The sequence below is a fragment of the Dromiciops gliroides genome, chromosome 1 (genome assembly GCF_019393635.1).
Source record: "Dromiciops gliroides isolate mDroGli1 chromosome 1, mDroGli1.pri, whole genome shotgun sequence".
In the NCBI taxonomy this organism is placed as follows: Eukaryota; Metazoa; Chordata; class Mammalia; order Microbiotheria; family Microbiotheriidae; genus Dromiciops; species Dromiciops gliroides.
The window spans coordinates 721,084,508-721,107,300 of NC_057861.1; the positions used below are offsets into that span (position 1 = coordinate 721,084,508).

A 22,793-nucleotide genomic window follows, 5' to 3' on the forward strand; every position below is an offset into this window, starting at 1 on the left:
GTCTTTTATTCTTTCATGTGTATTTTGTTCTATTCATCTATCTCTCTATTTTTGAACCAATGCAAGATGGTCTTGTTTTCACAATACAATATTAAGTCTGGAAGTATTATTCTCCCATATTCTCAGTTATTTGTTTTTCCAACTGATTATTTGATCAAATTTATAAAGCATTTCCCTGGCAAATTGGTTGCCATGGCAAGTGTAAATTAATGCTAGAAGTATTATTTTTGATAAGTATAAAAAAGTCAGTTTAAATGCTACATAAGGGTTTCTTTTTTATGCTATTGCAACTACACTTTGAACTCAATAGTATGGGCTTATTTTTGTAGATATTCTTATTCTTTTAAGATTGTGTTTTAACTTGTATTAAAATATATTCTGATTTTTTTCACAAAAGTAATTGTATACTTAGTTTAAAAAAGGTTATTACTTGAAATTATTGCATAATTTTATTTTGTATTCTGAGTCAAGGCCCATTCACATTTTTTGTGATCATTATTATCCCCAACTTTTAAATCCATATGAGACTTGTTTGAGTTATTAGATGCCAGTTGGTCAAGATACCAGGCAATCACAAGAGGAATACATACAAGAGCAGACATTGAACTGTCACATGAGGGGACACATGCATGAAGTCCAGGTACTGCACTGCTTTGGGAAAGGCTGAGAAAATGGCTATTGGTAAGCATTGAGGTTGGATTTTCTTGGTTTAATTTTCCTCCACATGGCACCGTTTGGCTGGGCTATGACATTTCATTTGACACCTGACTTCAATTCCCCCTCATATATAACTGATCTCATGGACATCTCAATCCTATGTATCTGATTAAACCTGACTCAGTTTCCTCTCTGTTCTTTTATGGTAACCCCCATATTTATCTCAGGTGTCATGATAAATACAATGTTGGATTTGGCTTTGACATCTGCTACCAATTATATTAGATTCTTTAATTTATCATAATGGCATGAGGATAATTAGGCAGATGATGCAAAAAGTGATGACACAAAGATAAAACTTATTCTCTAAATAAATATCACAATTGTCTTCTTAATTTATCTTCCACAGGGGGAGTGTAGTAGTATTGTTTTAGAGAATGTTTCAGTTTTGTTTTTACTATATGTTTCATGTGTAACAACTAAGGTTCTGAATTTCCTTACATGTATTTTTTATTGAGAGCTCTCATTGTTTGATTTGATTATTAGAAAAAGCTATTTAAAGTTGTGTTAAGCTCAATTTTGTAAGAAATTTTCCTGGCTGACTACCAGCATCTGAAACACTTGAAAGACTTCCATTCCACAATTACGCCCAGAGGACATCCCAAGAATCATCTAAGAAAAGACTTCCAAATACTTAAATGGACATTTTCCTGTTTTCCTTTTCCACATTGTATATACTGTTTATAATGTCTACTTACTAAAGGGGAGAGCCCCCTTTAGTTTTTGTTGTTGTTGTTTGTTTGTTTTGGTAAAGCAATTGGGGTTAAGTGACTTGGCCAGGGTCACACAGCCAGTAAGTGTTATGTCTGAGGACAGATTTGAACTCAGGTCCTCCTGACTCCAGGGCCAGTGCTCTATCCACTGTGCAACCTAGCTGCCCCTAGTTTTTCTGTTTTAATGTCTACCTGCTAAAAGGGGAGTGTCTCCTTTAGCCTTTGTCAATGTGTTCACTCAGTTTCTTTTTTCTCTTTTCTTTCCCTTTACTTTGTTAGTCATAAGTATCTGTAATATTATTGCTTCATGTGAGGAAACAATGTTTCTTCATATGAAGCACAGGGTGGAGTGTGAGAACTGGAGCACCACCAACCTGCTGGAGAAAGACATTACAGGGAAGCTCTGTCCTGAGGAGAAAGCACAAGGTGACTTTTCTTGGGTTTGAATATCAAATTGGCATCCAGAAGTTTTGCCTGCCACCTGTGGGTTTTGTCAATCAGTGCTACCAGCCAGTTAGCTTGGAACTCTGTATGTGGACAGTTCTGTTTGCTGTTGCACAGGGGGCTTCTGGAAGAAGTGGCAGAGGAGTGGGGTCTTGCGTTCAGGAACCGGCTGTTGGTAGGTGTCATGTCCCTCTCTCTTAGATAGCTAGAAGAAAGTCCCCCCTCTCTCTTTGCTAACTCCTAATATACTTTAATAAATGACCAAAGATTGGTGCTAAAGCTTTTCTAATTTAAGGCAACCATACATTAGATTTTAAAAATTACAGCCAGAATTTTAGACTTTACAGAAAACACTAAATAAATGCATTTCCATTCACTTATTCATTTATCTATGATCTCACTCATATGGAATATTTATTCTGATGGTATAGATTGCAAGCCATCTATGGCCTCTTATATTCATAAGTTTTATCTATATCCTCTTAGAAATATTCCAAGTGGGATCCACCAAAAAGATTAAGGTCATTTCTCTAAACTGTGTGAACTTGTGTAACTTATAAGTAGAGCCTTTGATAGCTCATATTTTCTGCATAACTGGTCTGCAATGCTTTTATTTTTTTAATAATTAATTTCTCTGATGAAAGCTCAAATAATGATGATGACAATGATGATGTAAATGACAGTAATAGTAGCAGTGGCAATAAAAACAACAATCATTCACTTTTCTATCATGTTTTAATGTTTGGAAGTATTTCCTTGTAAACAAAACATCTCCTCTCAAATCCAACCATTACTGAAATTATTATCCTTCCTCCAAACTTTTTTCTCTTTCTTACATTCCTATTTTTTCAGTGTCAACAACAGTCATTCATGTTTTAAATCTTGATTATCTGTTCCCTCTCTTTTATGTATTTTATCTAATAAGATGAGAAATTATACATTTTATAATACCACAATATCACATGCATCCTTCCCCTCTCTGACTGCTTTGCCATTTCTATTGCTCCCTCCTTAAAGCTAACTATATGAGATATGATAATGGCTTCCTACTAGAACTCCCCTCTCTCCAAATCACTTTTTTTGTTTTACTTTGGTTTTTTTGCAGGGCAATGAGGGTTAAGTGACCTGCCAAGGGTCACAAAGCTTGTAAGTGTCAAGTGTCTGAGGCTGGCTTTGAACTCAGGTCCTCCTGAATCCAGGGCCAGTGCTTTATCCACTGTGCCACCTAGCTGCCACCCAAATCACTTTTAATATTATAGTCAAATGACTCTTCCTTGCATGTGTTTCAACTCTCACTTGGTTGCCATCTTACCTGTTTGATTTTTCTCAGTCTTCTTTGATAAATCATCATCAGAAATCCTGATTTTGTTGTACCTAAGTGCTCTGTCCTAACCTTTCTTCTCTTTTGTCTATAAATTTTCACTTAGAATCCTCATTAGCTCCCATGGTTTTAATCACATAAACACACACACACACACACACACACACACGCACACACACACACACACACACACACGACTCCTGATACATGCCCAAACCTAGTCCCTTATCTCCTGAGTTTTTGCCTTATTTAACCAATTGTCTATTGGATATTTCAATATAGACATCCTATGTGTCTCTCTGATTCAACCACACCCACACAATTATTTTCTTTCTGCCAAAACTCTTCTCTTTTCTAAACATCACTATAAAGCACTCACTTGATAAAATACCAACATTCTTGTACTCACTTCAATTTACAACCTTAGTTTCATCCTTGATTCTTCATGTTCACTTACTCCAACCTTTTGCCAATTTTTTTTTCATTTTTCCTCCACACTTCTAGCATCAGGCACCTTTCCCCCCCACTTACACACATCAACCACCGTAGTGAAAGCTTTCGTTACCTTTTACCTGGACTATAGCAATTGCCCACTAACAGATCTCCCTCCTAGTCTTGCTGAACTAATCCATTCTCCACATCCTGCCACAGTGATTTTCCTAAAGTGAAGGTCTGAAAATTTCAATCCTTGACTCAATAAACCCAAGTTTCTACCTATTACCTTAAGAAACACATATACACTCATCTGATTGGTATTTGAATACTTTTATAACCTGACCTCTATCTTTATTACATATTAGTCTTATTTCCCACATTATCCAGTCATCCTAGGCTAATTGTTCTTCATTCATGACATTCTATTTCCCATCTCCATGACTTTGTGCTCCATGTCCCCCATTTCTGTAATATACTTTCTCCTCTCTTCTGCCTTTTAGAAGCCCTAGTTTTATTTAAGATATACCTATAATACCACCTAATAAGAGAAATTTGTCCCGATTTTTCTGGCTGCTGGCATTCTTTCTCCCCCAAATCATCTTGAATCTGTTATGTATACATTGTTGGTGTGTGTGTATATATGTATAGGTAGAGGTAGAGGTAGAGGTAGATGTAGAGGTACAGGTTCCGGTACAGTTACCAATATAGATAAGGTATAGGTATAGGTATAGGTATACGTTCCCATAAATATATATACATGCTTGTACATATATATTTGTAGGCATATGTGCATATGCACATATACACACAAATGTGTGTATACAGGAACACACATTTATATATAAATATGCACACGTATGTATGCATTATGCATTTATGCAGGCATACATTAATGTACATATGTATATACACAGAGACACAGTTATACTTATCTACATGTCTTCTCCCCCAATAAAATGTAGACTCTTTTAAGGACAAGGAATAATCCATTTTTGTCTTCCTCTCTCTGGCACTGGGCACAGTACATGGCACTTAGTAAATGCTTATGCATGTTTGCTGATTGATTGATTGAATTGATTGTCATCCTGGAGTTAGGAGGACTTAAGTTCAAATACTAACTCAGACAATTGCTAGCTGTATGAACCTAGGCAAGCCACTTAACCTTTGTCTGCCTCTGTTTTCTAAACTGTATAATGGATAATAGTTCTGGTGATGATGGTGGTGGTGGTGGTGGTGGTGATGATGATGATAACTCACAGAGTTATTTGAAGGATAAAAATGGCATAACATTTATAAAGTGCTTAGCACAGTGCCTGGCACTTATAGGCATTTAATTAAATATTTCTTTCCTTACCCTGTATTGAAGTCATCACCCCAATTTATTTAATATTATTGAATAAGCCAGAGATAACTCTTTCCCCATAACCAACTGTTTATTTTTACCATATAAAGCCCCCAAATGTCCTAGAATTAGCTTAATCTTAATGGTACTTTCTAGACAATTAGTTGATGATGAAATCAGTAACAACACAAAACCATTGTGATTTACTTTGTCTTAACTATGACAAATATTACAGCCAGAGTGATTTCTAATCCTTACAGCATGTGCAGATAATCATTCCTTACTTCTGGAAATACAACCCCACCATTATGTTCATTTGTAATGCCATTCGATCCACAAATTCTTATTCCTTTCCTCTCATAAGATAAAGATGTTTCATCAAGAAAAAAAAAACAAACGAACATGATTCTCAATCCTCTTTTTCTCTGTTTTCTACAGATTTTCTCTAGTCATATAAGGAAAACAGTATTTTTGGCTTCTCTTAAGCTATCACTAAAAAGTCTATCAAAACTGACAGTTAAAAACACCATTTCCATAATATTCCATTTGGCACTTAGAGACACAGTAACCTTGTCTTTAATCTGTGTTGGAAAAGCTAGTGAAACAGATGTCACATCTCTAATGTACTTTTGTATCCTTATTAATTTTTGTTATTTATGTGTCATATTCTCCAATGAGACACCTCTTTGACAGGAGTTCCATGTTTTAGTTATGTTTTCTACCTTTTATAGCACTTAGTGAAAGTTATAATATTTAGCAAACATTTAAATGTTTCTTGAAATTATTTTTTTTCTTTGTGCCACTATCATTTAGCAAAATGTCTGACACACTGTAAATGTTTGATAACTGTACATAGATTGATTGATATTTAACTGAATGGGATTTCCAGATTTTGAAGTACCATAGATTTAAAACCAGAACAGATCAAAGAGGTCAATGACATGGTATATTATTAGATAAGAAAATTATTTCTGAGGATTAAAGAAGGCTGCATAGGCTTCAAGAGGGAAGGGACTACACATTTATATAGTACCTACTGGGGGCAGCTAGGTGGTGTAGTGGATAAAGCACCAGCCCTGGATTCAGGAGGACCTGAGTTCAAATCTAGCCTCAGACACTTGACACTTACTAGCTGTGTGGCCCTGGGCAAGTCACTTAACCTTCATTGCCCTGAAAAAAAAAATATATATATATATATTTTATATAGTACCTACTATGTAGCAATCACTGTGATGAACACTTCCACAAATATCCCATTAAATGCTGTTGACTCTGAAGGGTAAGCACTGAGTCATCAACTGTCTTCTCATAGTGTAGATCGCTCTAGAGCTAGACATTAAATTATTGGTAGAATATCAACAGATGGGATTTGGGATTGGAGAAAGGAAAGCATTCAAGCAATAGGAAATTATAAGCATTGAAGGATGGGAAAATAAGAGGTAGTAAGTGAATGAATCTCTTTCTCAACACTATATAATAGAGGAGAAGAACCATTCATTTCAACTCAAAAACATTTATTAATCTCCTACTATTTGTCATATTCTGTGCTAAATGCCAGGAATGGAAAGATGAAAATAAAGAATCTCTGCCCTGACATAATGTCAGAAGGACAGGTGGGAGAAAGGTTATTGATATGCCAGGTTAAGGAATTGAGTTTTTATTCAGTAAACAGGATATTTAGGACACATTAAAATAAACATATTTTTCTTTATTATGAATATAAAACATTTCAGGTGTTATTCAATATGACCAGCATTGTAGAGGTGACCATTTCTGCAAGTTGTATATGTATCTCAGTTGTGAATACCTAAGTAATCTCAACTTAGTTGTTCTATTACAATGTTGCATGAATAATGAGAATGCTTCCTAGTTACTAGTACAGTAAAAAAGAAGGATATAGAGAGTGATTTTACAATTTGAGATTTTATTCTTCTTTTCCTTTTTTAGTTTAATTTTATATCCTCTTTTTTTACATTTATTTCAGTCCCAAACAGATGTTAACTTAGGTGGGACAATGGTGAGTTCTTTAAAAACATAAAATTAAATTGGGAAATAGGTAAAAATAACTCTTTGGCAGAACTTCTTCCATATTTCTTTATGAAAAATGTATGCATACATATGGATACTCCCCCACATCCTGATGTTAAATATCCCCAAGATAAAAACAAAATTAACCCATATGATTTTCAACTACCACTTCTCTATATCTGAGAAATTACAGGATACAATACCTCGCACTTAAATCATACTTGAGATTTTCACACAGAAATATCAAAAGACATACATTTTATTATTGTTAATGAGCTACAAGTTGAAATTATGTGGATTCTGTGAATAGTAAAACCAAGCACCTCAATACATTATTAAAAGGCAAAACAAACCTACAAAGTATCTCCATATGTTCAATTATGTTGTTTGTTCATTTATTAGAGAAAAAAATATTCTGCACCAAGTTAGTATGAAAATAAATCTGGTAAAAAAAATTAATTGTTATAGCTTTAGTATTATTCTTAGCAAATTATAACAATTAGAATTATTTTTTCTAAAGAAATATAATTTAACAATCCAATTCCTCAAATAAAGATCAGCCATGTATTAATAGAAATATTGCTACATTTTAAAAATCTTAATTACAAAAAAACCCAAACACCCTTATCAAAATATTACATAGAGAACTTTTTTTAATAGCTTACACTTTGACTCACATCTAGATTTCCCAAAAAATAAGAGAAAAAAGATATTTGATTTACAAAATGAATCATGTATAGGACTATGCCTGAAATAAATGACTCTAGGTGCATTACCAGAATGATTTAAAATAGGATTTAGTCACTAAAGTTACAACTGCTTTTAAAATCTCCTGGGGAGGGGGCAGCTAGATGGTACAGTGGATAAAGCACTAGCCTTGGATTCAGGAAGACTTGAGTTCAAATCCAGCCTCAGATGCTTGGCACTTAACTAGCTGTGTGACCCTGGGAAAGTCACTTAACCCTCATTGCCCAGCAAAACAAAACAAAAACAAAAAAACAAAAAAAACCCAAATCTCCTGGGGAGTAGATATTTTAATCTCATAAATAAAGTAGTTTTTTTAGGATTCTAATTAGGGCTCTTATATTTCATCTTGCCTCAGTACTGTCAGAACAACTAATAGAATGTCTGCAGATAAAATGTCCAACCTTAGGCTAATCCTTGTGATAACTGTTTTAAGTACATTTGAATAGTTGCTAAAGACTCATTGAGTCAGCTAGATGGTACAGTGGTTTGAATATGGAGCCTGGAGTCAGGAAGGCCTGAGTTCAAATCATATTTTATTTTATATAATTACTAGATTTGTGACATTGAGTAAAACACATCACTTCTGTTTGCCTCAGTTTCCTCATCTGTAAAGTGAGGATAATAATATCACCTACCTCTCAGGGTTGTTGTGAGGGTCAAATGAGATAGTAATTGTAAAGTGCTTAAGACAATGAATGGCACAGAGTGACATGATATAAACATCATCACCATTGTCACCATCATTATCATCCTGCTCCTACTTCTCGTCATCACTGTCCTCAGCCTCATCCTCATCATCCCCTGGCAACATTGATCTCTGAGCCAATGGGGATCCATGGCCTTTTGACCTCTCAAAGTCCCCTCTAAATCAGAAAAAATGCATCTGGAATACTCATTTACTTTAGAATTGGGGGAAAAAAGAAAACAGAAAATTAAGACTGGATTTCAAGCTCAATATGTCTAATATTATTACACTAGCTACTGCATGGGGATAGCTGTCATGATGCTGGGGTACAGAAAGGCTAACTCTTCCCTACCCCTTCCTCAAAGTTTCAAATTACATGAAGTCACTTGGACAATCAACTGAAAATAAATTAATCTGGAAACTCATTTCTTTTAGCTGTTGTAATAGAGTAGGATAGAACAAATGGAACACAAAGAATTTGTAACATCATATTAAAACCATATGACTGGAAACATCTCCCAAATTTTCAACTTATTAGTTGATCAGAATCAGGAAAGACAACTGTATGCATGCTCCTTGAGGTCTTTTATAGGCCAATCCTGCCTCCAGTGTAGATATTAGTATATGATTTTATTTGATTATATTAACTTTCTGAGGACTTGTAATACTTTTATTAGAAAATGTTTATACTTTAACCTGAAAGAACTCATAGAGAAAAGCATAATTTTAAAAGATATCATTCATTGATAATGAAATAAAAATGGTAATCAATAAAGGAAATACAATATAAAGATGCTCACCTAAAGAAAGACTAAAAATGATATCTAAGTAATGAGCAGCTCAAAGCTCAAATCTTGAAAACAATAAATAATTATGCTACAGACAATATAGCCAAATTTCTCTTTAGAAGCAAATTTATACATCTAAATATGGCTATGAAAATGAAAGGGGAAAGAATAAAGAATTGAAAAAGCTAAAATGGAAAGTCAAAAATGTTTTAATCTCCACCACAAGGGAAATATAAAATAAAAGAGGTAGCGAAACGATTAAAAGAAAGAGGGATAAAAGAGGGAAAAGTAAATCAAGAAGAGGAAGAAGAGTGGGAAGAAAATATGAGGATGAAGAACAAAGGTTTACATTTAAGTCTGAAGATCTGAAAATTGCTTTACATAGATTTTTTAAAAATTTGAACATCATATAAACCTTGCAAGATGGGTTATACAGATATTATACATGTCTTATAGGTGAAAAATGAGACATAAAGAGATCATGTGCATTTATGGTTACGCAGCTGACTACTGTCAGAAGGAACTTTTGAAATGCACTGTGATGGATCTCTTTCATTAGGATGGAAAAAAACAGGGGCAAGAACAGGTGCCCTTGTTTTATGCCTTGCTGAATCTGAACAATCAGAGGTTCATCTATGTTTTCTGTGTAAAAAAGGTAACATCATAAAAGTTAAAGAGAAATATGAGTGTGCATTATTATTATTTTTGGCTGTTGTATCAATTTAATGTTTTTTTTTTCTTTTTTTTTTGGGGGGGGTCAGGTAATTGGGGTTAAGTGACTTGTCCAGGGTCACACAGCTAGTAAATTGGCAAGTGTCTGAGGTCGAATTTGAACTCAGGTCCTCCTGACTCCAGAGCCGGTGCTCTATCCACTGAGCCACCTAGCTGCCCCATGGGGGTTATTTCTATACAAAATCTCCCTCCCCCCTTTCCCACCCCTGCCCTGGGAGAAGGGGACCAGCCTAGGTTGGGGGAGGGAGATACCTGGCCCGGGCCTCCCCAGTGTCCTGAGGAGGTCCCTCAGTTAAGAGAAAAGTCATCGTTGCTTTCATCCTGGCTCTAGGCCACAGTGCTTTCGTCGAAATTCCCTAGGGAGTCAGTTTGCTGGACAGACAGCTCTAACAGCGCCACGCTGGCACGCTGGGCAGGGGGCTCTACTCCGGGTGCTGCCACGGCTTGAAGTGAGGCCAATGCTTCTGTTTCCATTCTGCATATTTCATGCACGCCTTGTATATCTTCTTCATGGCCTTGGGAGACAAGAATTGAGATGATTTTTTCTCCACCCACTTGGGTAAGGATCCTTTGGGGTCTGCCTGGGCCACGTAGGTAGGTAATGACAGAGCTCTTGGGGCCTGTGCTCTGGATGAAGTAGCCTGTCTGAATGGACACAGCTTGGACCACGTCTTTTCGGGGTGGGTATTTTGGGTGCTTAACAGAGTAGTTCATGATGTAATCGGCTCCCATGGGCAGTCAGGACCAGAGGGTGATGCCATCACGGTTTTTCAGGGGTTTCGGACACCTCCAGGAGTAGTAGCCCACGTCAGTATTCACAGTCAGGCGGACCATGTCAAAGGTCTCAATCACGTTGCTGTCCCACTTCTTCCGGTACTCAATATCGTGTAGCGCATCACAGAGTCTCGGCCAGCACTTCTCCGCTCTGCGTCTGACATGACACTGGATCTTGTGAAGGGGCCAGTCTAGCTCCACAGCCTGCACCCACACCCCCAGGCCTCCCTTGCTGTAGGTAAGGGCCCAGTCTGCTTCAGTTCTGGAAGTCATGGTCATCAGGCACTGGAACACTGTCTCTGCCCAGCGCTGGTCGGGGGCTGGGGGTCCATCAGGGTCTGAGGACTCCATGGAGAAGAGGAGATCCAAGAGGGAGGACCTCCAGGGCTGGGGTCCTCACCAGGGCAGAAGCCTCTGCCAGGGCTGACTCAGCCTTCCCTGAACCTTCTCCTTAAGACATGGATAACAAACTCATAAGTCATTCTTTCCTGGGAATGTCCAGATAAGGGATGTGGTAGGCTTGCTAGGAAAGTGTCAAGTGTGAGTGTGCATCATATATATATATATATATATATATATATATATATATATATACATATTTAAGATAGTTTGTTTTTCGCATCCTATCACTTTATTATTAAACCTATATTACTAGTTACTATTTTATACACAATAATTTCTCAGTGCGACATGTTAAACCTTCCTAAGAAAAAATAATGGTTAAGTAAAATCAAGTAAAATTGTTTCTTTCCTTCCCAGTGTTTGATATCTCTTTTTAGAACAAAGTTTTGCAAACGGATGTCTGTGAAATAAATTTTCCTTCCAGCCTTCTTTCTTTTCTCCCTTCCTTCCCTTCTGCTCTCTCCTTTCTTTCCTTCCTGCTTTCCTTCCTGCTTTTGTCTTTCTCCCTTCCTCCTTTCCTTCCTCCATCTTTCTTCCTTTTTTTTTTTACTACCCCCCCCCCTGCCCCTTTCTTTTTAGGTCCCAAAGAAAGTTCCCCTTTCTGCAGTGGGCTTTTCTAAATTCCACTTTTTTCATTTTGATAATTATTTCCTAATTATCTTATCATGGCTTGCATACACAGATATGTATGTTTATATGTGTGTATGTGCATACACATATATCTGTGTGAATGTATTGTGTGTACATGCATGCATGTGCATGTATGTATGCATGTGTGTGTGTATGTATATCTGTTGTCTCCTCTGTTAGACTATGTGCTCCTTGAGGGTAGGGGATGTGTTTTTTTTTCCTTTTCCTATCTCTAGTGCTTAGCACAGTGCCTGATACTTAGTAGTTGCTGAATAAAAATTTATTGATTTGTTGCTTTTATCTATCTATTATCAATATGCTTTTACTATACTTAGATATCTATGTGTATATTAGTTATATATAATAGTTTATTTACAGTATAATTTTACCTTTCTTTATATGTATACAATTTTTTTTATAACTTTTTCCTTTGTAATCATTATATTTTATTTTCTATATCAAACTATGCAATGGTGTTTGCAGGATTCATCAGAATACTAAAGGGGTCAATTAACTCTCTGTCAGGATGCAGCTTATTTATTTATTTTTTCATTGTAGTACTTTGGAAAAAAATATTTGAATTAACAAAATTTAATAACTTTTTTTTTTCAAGATAATGTTGTCTTTATATAAATTGTTCTTCTGGTTCTACTTTCATTCTACATTGGTACATACTAAGGGTTGTCTGCAATCATAATTTTCATGATTTATTACAGCTAAGAAAATTAATTCATCCACATTCTACAACTGCTTCAGTCATCCCTCAAGTGAGACCTCCTTTAAATTAGATTATTTTCTCTTTTTTTTCCCATTTTCCACCCCCAATCCCGTGTAAAGATCAGGAAGTTTGTTTTTTTCCTGGGACTATTTCCTCCTGCTATTACAAGCTATCTTACCTTGTCCTGATCACTGATTACTCCCTCTTTGAATTTAATGTATCATTGTATCAAATTTGATGTGTTACTACACCTTTGTTCATTTCACATAAAAATAATACATGTTGGGGGCAGCTAGGTGGCACAGTGGATAGAGCACTGGCCCTGTATTCAGGAGGACCTGAGTTCAAATGCAACCTCAGACACTTCACACTTACTAGCTGTGTGACCCTGGGCAAGTCACTTAACCCTCATTGCCCTGCCAAAAAAGATAAAAAACAAAAAAACAAAAATAATATATGTTTATTTACTGAGTAAGTGCTTGATAAGAATGCCATATGATGTCATTTAATGGTTGTTCCATGAAACCCTTTCCTCCTGGTTTGTATAGTTTTCATCTGTGTATGCTGGTAAATATTTAATAAATGGCTCTCCAAGGGGGGAAAATACACACGCAGTTTTGCATATACACATGGGCACAGACAGAAATGTAGGTGTATATATGCATATGTACATATCTATCTGGATATCTACATATATGCATGTATATGCATATGCATATTTCAGTCCTGACCTTTCACAGGGTATGCTCCTAGAAAATGGCATGGAAGTCAATAATGCAAATGTTTATACATTGAACCTTTGAGAAATTGATTCAATATGATCCCGTGACCACCAGAGACTATAAACTTTCATTAGAGATTTCTGGAAATACACTTTTCTGCATATAATTCTTAATAAGAAAACTTTAATTCTCATAATATTCACTTTCCCTAACGTAGTAATTATGAAATAATCCATATAATGCAGGTGAGATGAGAAAGAATGTCAAATGAGTACAAGGAGTGCAAGGGAGAAAGAACCCCAAGGTAAAAATAGGTAAAGGGGGAACATCTGCCATCTAGAATCTCCCTTTTGTCTCCAAGATTTAATTGTTCCCTGAAGAAAAACACGTGACAGGATGAGTTCTTGGCCCAAGTCCAAGCTTTGAACTTCCATCTAGGGGAGCTTGGTCATATTTGGCAGGAACAGGCCTTGTTACTCAACACGGCACCTGCTGGAACACTTAGGGAGCCTCACAGCACTGGTAGTAACCAGTGAAATGGGACACTCTGCTTGTGAGAGTGCCTAGGAGAGGGTGGTGAGGATCACCTTCTCATTGACCCACAATAGCTGTTAGCTGGGTTTTTTTCTTTTTTCCATTTTCCTTCATCATGCAATAGAGAAGTTACTTTAGCACATTCTGGAGTAGATATACAAACAATGTTGTGAATACTTTCCTCCTGTTTGCAGATATAAACTTTGGGGGTGTGTGTGTGTGTGTGTGTGTGTGTGTGTGTGTGTGTGTGTGTGTGTGTGTGTGTGTGTTGGGGCAATGAGGGTTAAGTGACTTGCTCAGGGTCACAAAGCTAGTAAGTGTCAAGTGTCTGAGGTCGGATTTGAAATCAGGTTCTTCTGAATCCAGGGCTGGTGTTTTATATACTGTGCCACCTAGCTGCCCCAGATATAAACTTTTGTATCATTTTTTCATTACTGCACATAGCCTCACATGTGCAATGTGAAATCATGTGAATGTAGAAAGTCAGTAAAGCTAGGTGTGTAAATGTTGAAGATTGAAAATAGACAGACAGATCGAGAGACAATACTCTCGTATTATATGTATGTATATAAATTTTTCACTAGACATTTTAAAGTTTAATCTATATTATTTAAAATTTCCTGTACCACCTTCTTCAGTATAGAGACAATTAACAAAAAAACCAAGTTCTGATTTATACCATTTCTTACTTTAGAGGTGTGAATATTCACACTAAAATGGAGAGTGTAGTAACTAGCTCAGGCATCCCTGTAATAGCATCTCACATACTCCAATTATTGGAAATGGCAAGTTCTACCACTTTTGCCATTTCTGTATTGATCTGTTATGTTCTCTTCCTTCTCTTTCCCAGATCAAAATTCTCAAAATAATAATAATTGTGACCCTCCCAAGGTCCTCTGTTTTTAAGCACCTCAACACTGTTTTACGATGTTAAGATCCAGAAACCACAGTTTTCTTTTCCCTTTGTTAGAATATTTCCAATACATCATAGATTTTTTTCCAAATACCCCCCCCCAAAATTATCTTTTTACATTTTTCTTCAAGCTTATGCTTTCATTTCAGTGTCCACTCAGTTATTTTGTTTTGTTTTACATGAGAAATGGTTTGAACCAAGAGAACATTGTACACAGTATCAATAATATTGTGATAAACTTAACTCTTCTCAACAATACAATGATTCAAGATAATTTCAAAGGACACATGATGGAGAATGCTCTCCACATCTGGAGAAGAGAACTGTGGAATCTGGATGCAGATTGAACCATACTGTTTCTACTTTTTTTGTTTTTTATTTTTTGTGGGGGGTGGGTTCCCTTTTTTTCTAATTCTTCTTTCACAACATGGCTAATGCAGAAATATGTTTAACTGATTGTACATATATAACCTATAAAAGATTGCTTGCTGTCTTGGGGAGGGGGGCATTAAGGGAGGGAGAGAGAAAAATTCAGAACTAGAAATCTTATAAAAAATGTTGAAAACTATTTCTAAACCTAACTGGAAAATAATAAAATACTTTTGAGATTAAAAATGCTTTAAATTCACAAAAGATACTTGTTTCCCTTGTAAAATTAATTAGACTAAGTTTTGGAAGTTGCTATTGTTTATGGTTATATCTTCTGTATTTGTGAATATTGTAATCCAAGATATCTGCTCATTTTAGCAGAAGCTTTTAGATCTTCTATGATTTTGACTATCATTCCTTGGCACTTGAATTGCTTCTTTTTGAATGATTACTGTATTTTGTTCCTCTTTGGTGGAGAACTCTTAATTTTATCTATTACATTCCTGAAACTTTCTTTTGACATTGCTTTCAGGATGTAATCAATGGATTATTTCTCTTTATTTAGTTGTCCTGTTCTAAAGAATTTAGCCAGTTTTTCTTTAGGATTTATTGAAATATGGAATCTATGACAAAGTAACCAAGAATTACATAATTAAAAAGTTTTAAATATATTCATACCCTTTCACTCATCAGATTGACTCCTGGGTTTATGATTCAAGGGAATTTTTAAAACAAAAGACAAGACCTATGTGAATAAAACTAGGTAGAGTAAAATTCTGCAGTAGCAATAATCTCGAAATAAACCTATGTGCCTTATGTCTAGGAAATTATTGAATAAATCTAGCACAATATCTTGAATAACAAATGCATGTTGAATTGAATGGAATTCAAGAGACTTAAGGAACTGTGATGTCATATGAATTAATGAATGGCAAATATAAGGACTTTAAAGAAATATGGATGTGTATATAACATGCAGTGAAGAAATCAGAATAAAATAAAAAACTCATAAACTTAATACATGTTTATACACAAAGCCAGTAATAAAAGGAAGCAAATTTAATGCCAAGCACAATGAATGATACTGGAATTACTTTGTTAAAGTTAAAATCCACAGCCTTTTTTCTGTTTGTTAACAAAGTGTAAATTATAAAAATGCACAATTTCATGGGTTGTCAGTTGTAAATAGTTATTTGTGTTGTTTCATTTAATCATTTTCAGAGAGCATACTTATTTATATTTTGGTTGTGTGCATTTGCTTGTCATCTAGGCTAAGAATAAAATTTATTAAAGACAAATGAAACAACTAAATCAATAAAAATGGGACCTTTCACTTTCTGGCTCCAAATGAAACACACATTTTTATTATTATTATTATTTTTTTTGGTAATGGCACCTCTTCCCCTTTGTTCCTTTTCAAGTGGAGATTATACTTTCTCTTATTTTCCCTATATAACATGGAGAAGAGAAGGAATTAATACAGATTTTGTTCCACCACCAAAGCTCAACTAGAATTGCTTTTCAAAATTATATTTCCTGGCCTATCATTGTTGAAGATATCTAACTACTTCCAATATGTTTTGTCCATTTTGTCAATAGCCTTAACATCAGTTTCTAGTTTTTCTTCATATATGGATCTGTGACATTTAAAATTAAATGTGTGGTCACCTTATTCCTGTCCCAAGTGTAGGGAAAGTTAGCTAGGGTTTACTTATAAATTAGAAGTTTTAGCACCAGTTTTTGTGCATTAAGCATTTATTAGAAAAAAAGAGAACACCTGTGTCAGAAAGTTAAGAAAAGGCCCATCTAGCCTAGCATTCCAGCCTCATCTGGTTCTTCCTCAATTTCTCCACCACCATCCTGTTCTAGAGATGAACTGAGCCTGGAAGCTTCCTCTGAGTCCCAAAGAGAGGTGGTTCTTCCACACTGTTTCAAGCTAATTGGCTAGCATCACCCAAATCCATTGGTTCACTGGACTTGAAGGTGATCCAGTGTTAAGGTCAGAGTCCACAGTCTCTGAGAACACACCCTCCCAAGGGCCAGGCAGATGTGGATTCAACTGAATTAACTTTAAGTGAGTTAATCAATGAAGTCAGTCAATCTCAGTCAATCCAATCATTCCAAATCAATTCCCTGGAGCTGGGGCCTTTGGACTTTAACGAATCCCATTATTTTCTTACAGATCTTTAATGAAAACACCATCATGATAATGGTGGTGGTGATGATGAAGAAAAACTTTCCATACTGTTTAAAATTTACATTTTTGTATATTATAACCAAGTTGTGAGGATTATCATGCAAATATGAGTATCTATCTTTCATAAACCGACAGAGTAAGACTTTGAAAATTTAAATGATTTGACCAAGGTCTCATAAAATAGCAAATGTCAGAGCTAATTTGAAAACCTTTATTGTACATTATATTGTACATTAAGTGGTCCTCTGTCATTTGTGTGTCATAGTACTAATTCAATTTAGGCCATCTACACAATTTAGTCTTTATTGTATGTAACATCATGCAGAAATACTAGAATAGGTAATGAAGCAAAAGGCGAAGCCCAGAAAGATGGTTTTGTGGATAACCATCATTTCAAAAAGTCATTGGATTTTAACCTTGACTACATTTAGGATAGCTAATTAGATCTCAAGTTGTTGCATAGTATAGCTCCTCCATTTTTCAGTTAAATTCATAGAAAACATACTCTACTAACTGCCTCTACCTCTTTTCCTCTTTCTCACTCCTAAGCCCTTTGTTATCAGATTTCTAATCTGTTTTAAATGAACCTATCACTTCCAAATGGAAGAGTGATCTCTTATTCTAGTGTCATCCTCTTTGACCACTACATTTGACATACTTGACCACATTCTTCTTTTGGATTGTAAAGAATGAATTGTTATTTGAGGTTTTTATGCCTCTGCGCGCTGGCCTGGAGCTCCGCAAACTGCACAGTGCTCCACCCACTGGTTGTAGCCATTGCCATTGTGCTGGCACCTCATGTCATCACCACTTGCTGACGTCTACATGGGCCTGACAAAATTATAATTATTGGAAGCCTAGGGAGAGCAGTCATGTGACTCTCAGAGCGTCCATCCAATTGCCTGGGGGCTATGTGGGTTTTTCTGGGATTGGGGAGGAAAATTTGCCATTCTAGCTAGAAGCTGAAAGGCGACAGGAGCTCTGCTGCGTATTCTCAGCTGATTCCTGGGCGGTGGTATTTTTTCAGGTTGTATAATTTCCCTTTCCCCATTTTATTTCCTTTCCCTTGATCCCACTGATCCTGTTTATGTTTTTTTTTTTTAAGTTCATTCTTGTTAAAATAAATCCTGTTCTGATTTGAGGGAGGCTGCCGGCCTCCTTCCTTGCACCAATATAGTGGTGAGCCACTTAGCTAACACTCCCCAATTAAAAATTGGTCCCCACAGGATACTCTCTCACTCTCTCTGACAGTAGATACAATGCTAGGCCTGCCGTCAGAAAGACATGAGTTCCAACCCAGCTTCAAAGACATACTAGCTGTATGACCTTCAAGTCAATCACACTTTGGCCTCAATTTCTTCAACTGTAAAATCGGGATAGAAATAACCCTTCCATAACAGGTTTGCCATGAGGATCAAATGAGAAAATGCATTCTACACATTACTGGACACATTGCAGGCACTATAGAAATATTATTACTTCCCCCCTTGTCATCTGCCCAGTGCTTTCTTTCCTATCCCTCTGTTCTCTTGGAAAGGAGATCACCTTGGATTTGGTTTAATTACTATCTCTATATAGCTCCCACCTCTTTCCTGGTTTCAATCCTGCATCACTAATTTGCTACTGGGCAATTAAAACTATATTCAAAGGAGACAACTCAAGTTTAACAAAACTGACATCATCTTTTCTCCCAACTCTCCTTTTATCCATACTTCCTTCTATCTGTCATGGGCATCACCTATAATATAATTCTAACCTTTGTTCAGTATTATATGTCCCTCTATTTTGACGGATGTATCCAAACAGTTGCTAAATTCTTATGTTCTTCTTTACACAACACCTCACACACCATACTCTTTCTTGAGACTTACCCTGCTACCACTTCATTTCAAGAGCTGAGTATGTCTCACCATAATTATAGCAGCAATCAGTGGAGCAATCTCTTGCCCAAAAATCTCTCACTACACCAGTCCATTTCATATAATGCTATCAAAGTAAATTTCCACAAGTTAAAGTCTGACCCTGTCACTCGTTTACTCAATAAACTACCTCTTGCCTCTAGGATAAAACATAAGGACCTATGTTTAGCTTTTAGAACCCTTTATAACCTGACCATGACTTCCATTTTCAAACTCTTTGGACATTGTTCTTCCTGCCACCCTCTACCCAACCAAACTGCCCATTGCTCTTTTCACAAAAGATGACTACCTAATTTATATTTCACTGCATTGGCATTGGCTGTTGGCCACCATGCCTAAAACATTTTCTGTTCTGACCTCAGCCTCATAAAACCCCACAATTTTTTTCAAGAACCAGTTTAAACACTAACATTGTTGATTGAACAATCAATTACTCTGGATATAAGTTTCACTGGAGCATGGGGAATATCAACAGTTATCTCTCATTCTTGCTGTGGCACAAGTCCCCCTTGTGCTGATAATTTCTCTCAGGAAATCCTTTTCTCTTGTGTCATTACTAATTTGTCATGTATCAAAATCTGCTTTTAGGCACTATGAGTCACTCCATAATCTTTAAATTTAATTCTTCAGACAGTATTGCATTATATAATATAACTATTAAATATCTTCATCATAACATTAGTATTAATGCTTCATGGAAACCTCAGATGCCTTAAAAGGATTAGTTCATTATGTCTGGGTTATAAGATCATCAAGATAGAGGATTAGACATTTCCTTTGACCCACGATACCTCTGAATATTATGCAAAATAAGAATTATGAACAAGAGAAAAAGTAATTATACCTGTCTCCTTAAACTATAGTGCCATTAATGCAATGAAGTAATAATCTGATGAGTTAAAATAAGTCATTTAGGGTAGGAACTAAGGCCAGTGAAAAGTAAATTCAGAAGCATGAAAGGAGTCTGAGGCAGCTTTGAGGTCCAACTCTTCAGAGATCCACTAAGAGGAAAAAGTCAGAAAATTAACAGTAGGAAAAAGTGACTGATAATACCAAAGATCTCAGGAGGAAGAAAACTCAACTAAAGACCTCCCCCAAGTGCAATTAGATATTAATAACAGAAGATAAGATGGGTTCCAGGATGTCTAAATGAGTTAACAAACCTGTGAATAAATATTGCAAGACAATGGAAAATGAATCAACACTTGATGAGGCTAAGGGCCCAGTGGATTCCCAAGAAAGCATGTAACCAGATCATGATGTTCATGAATGGCTCAAAAGATAACCTAGAATCATAAAAGCAAAATGCAAGGTCTGGAAAGAACAAATAACTGGGAAAACATAAATCCATGGTGGCAAAAGGAAGAGAGCGAGAGAGAGGAAGAGAGAGAGGAAGAGAGAGAGGAAGAGAGAGAGAGAGAGAGAGAGAGAGAGAGAGAGAGAGAGAGAGAGAGAGAGAGAGAGAGAGAGGAATAGCCTGAGAACACAAATGCATGGTGTGAAGAACAATTTGAATGAATAACAAAAAGCAATAATATTAAAGTAAACATGATCTCCAGACAAGCAAAGCATATTGATCTTAAAGACAAGATTTGAAGTGAAAACTTATGGATTATGATCTCTCAGGAGAATATAGACAAAACAAAAATTTGAAAAATATATTGCAAGAAATAATAAAAGATAATACTCGAGGATTTCTGAACACAAAACCCAAAATTCCAATAGGCTATGTGGATCATTAATATATACAAGCTACAGAGTTTCGGTACATACAGAAATTCTATCTCTAAGAGAGTGCTGCACTGTTATGGGCCTTATGGGCATCATCCTTCCTCAGGAAGAGATGAAATCAAAACGGAATGGGGAAGCAACATATAGAATGGTGGGAGAGCACAGACTCTTCCTCAAGTGTGGCTCAATGCAATTGAGTGAAAGTCAGACACTCATGCTTACTGATATATTACAAACCCATACTATTCACCTTCAACTGGGTCCTCACCATAGCGAGGTAGTCCTTTTTTTCTGCTTCCTAATCGATACCTTATTTTATTTCCCACAAAATATATTCAAGTCTTTCCTTTTTATTCTCACATATCATGGGACTCCCTCTGCCTTCTATCTTACTTTGCCAAGAAAATATAGAGCATTCAACATGAATTGTCTTTTCTTTCATTCTCTTCATCTCAAAATCCCTTAACATTTTTTCTCTACTCTCTCCTTTAACCCCAGTTTCTTAGAATAAAATTTCTCTTCTCCTATCAGGGCTGACTCCTCTACATGTATATATAACTTTAAAATTTCTTATCTAGTCCTATGGATTATATTTTCAATTATCTTCTCTCTATTTTAAAGCCTTTGATTTCTCCCTCTCAACTTTTTCCCCCTAGTATCTTCAAACATACCGATAGCCTCTCTCAAAACAAACAAAAACTACAATAAAACCTAGTTTTCATTCTTGTTTCTGACTCCAGTAAACTCCAATTACTCTCTAAAGTTAATAGTGATTTATTAATTGCTTTATCTGATGGTCATTTCTCCATCATCATTGAAATATCTGCTGTATTTAATGTTGTTGATTACCCTTTCTTCTTGGATACTCTCTGGGTTTGCATGACACTAGTGACATCTGGTTCTTATGCTTCCTTTCTCAAAGTTCCTTCTGAGTCTTTCTTTTCCCACTGACATCTACATAATGCATGTTAATTGTGAATGTCCCTCAAGTTTGCATCCTAGACCCTTCTCTTTTTGGCCTCTGTGCTCTTTTTGGGTAAGCTTATCATGTCCCGTGGGTTTGGTTATCATATCTAAGTAGATAATTTACAAGAGCATTTACTTCTCTGTCTCTATAGATGAGAGATGATGATGATGATGATGATGATAGATAGATAGATAGATAGATGATAGAGAAGATAGATAGATAATAGAGATGGAGCTATACCTATAGCTATATATAGTTATAAATATAGGTATACATATATACATGTGTATACATAAACATACACACATATGCACACCTTATAGATTTCAATATTGACATTTATATCTATACATACATACATGAATGTATATGTGTATATGTGTTTCCCTTTTTCTCTTTACCATATCTCTTATTTTCCACAGCTATTCACTATACACATAAATATCACCTTAATTCAGTTCCTCGTTGCCTCTCACCTAGGTTATTGGAAATGTCTTTTGATCCTCTTTCTCCCAGACTCTCCCCACTCCAATACATTCTGCACATGACTGTCCAAGTAAATTTGGTTAAATGTATATCTGCCCATATGATTCTTCTACTTAGTCATTTCTGAAAGTTTCCTATAAACTTTAGGATAAAAAAGAACTTCATCTAGTTGTTATAGCTGTGCTCAACTTGATTCCAACCCATCATTTGTAGCCTTATTGAATATGTTAATAGCTTACATTTATATAGAACCCATTATGTGTCAAGTGCACTAACTGCATTACCAAGTTCATTTCTTTTTTATTTTGGCAATAACCCTGTGAGTCAAGTGATATTCTTATCCATGTTTTTATCATCGAGGTAAATGAGGCAAATATGACTGACACTGGATTTGAACTCATGTCTTCCTGATTCCAAGGCTAGTGCTCTTTCCAGTGTGTGACCTAGCTGGCTCCAAACACTGCATTTTCAATCTTCAT

The 22,793-nt window shown here is 35.9% G+C and overlaps 1 pseudogene; it reads right to left on the minus strand.

Annotated features, from left to right (window-relative positions):
* Positions 1 to 10,240: 10,240 nt before the first annotated feature.
* LOC122753889 lies at positions 10,241 to 11,077 on the minus strand (annotated as a pseudogene).
* Positions 11,078 to 22,793: the final 11,716 nt, after the last annotated feature.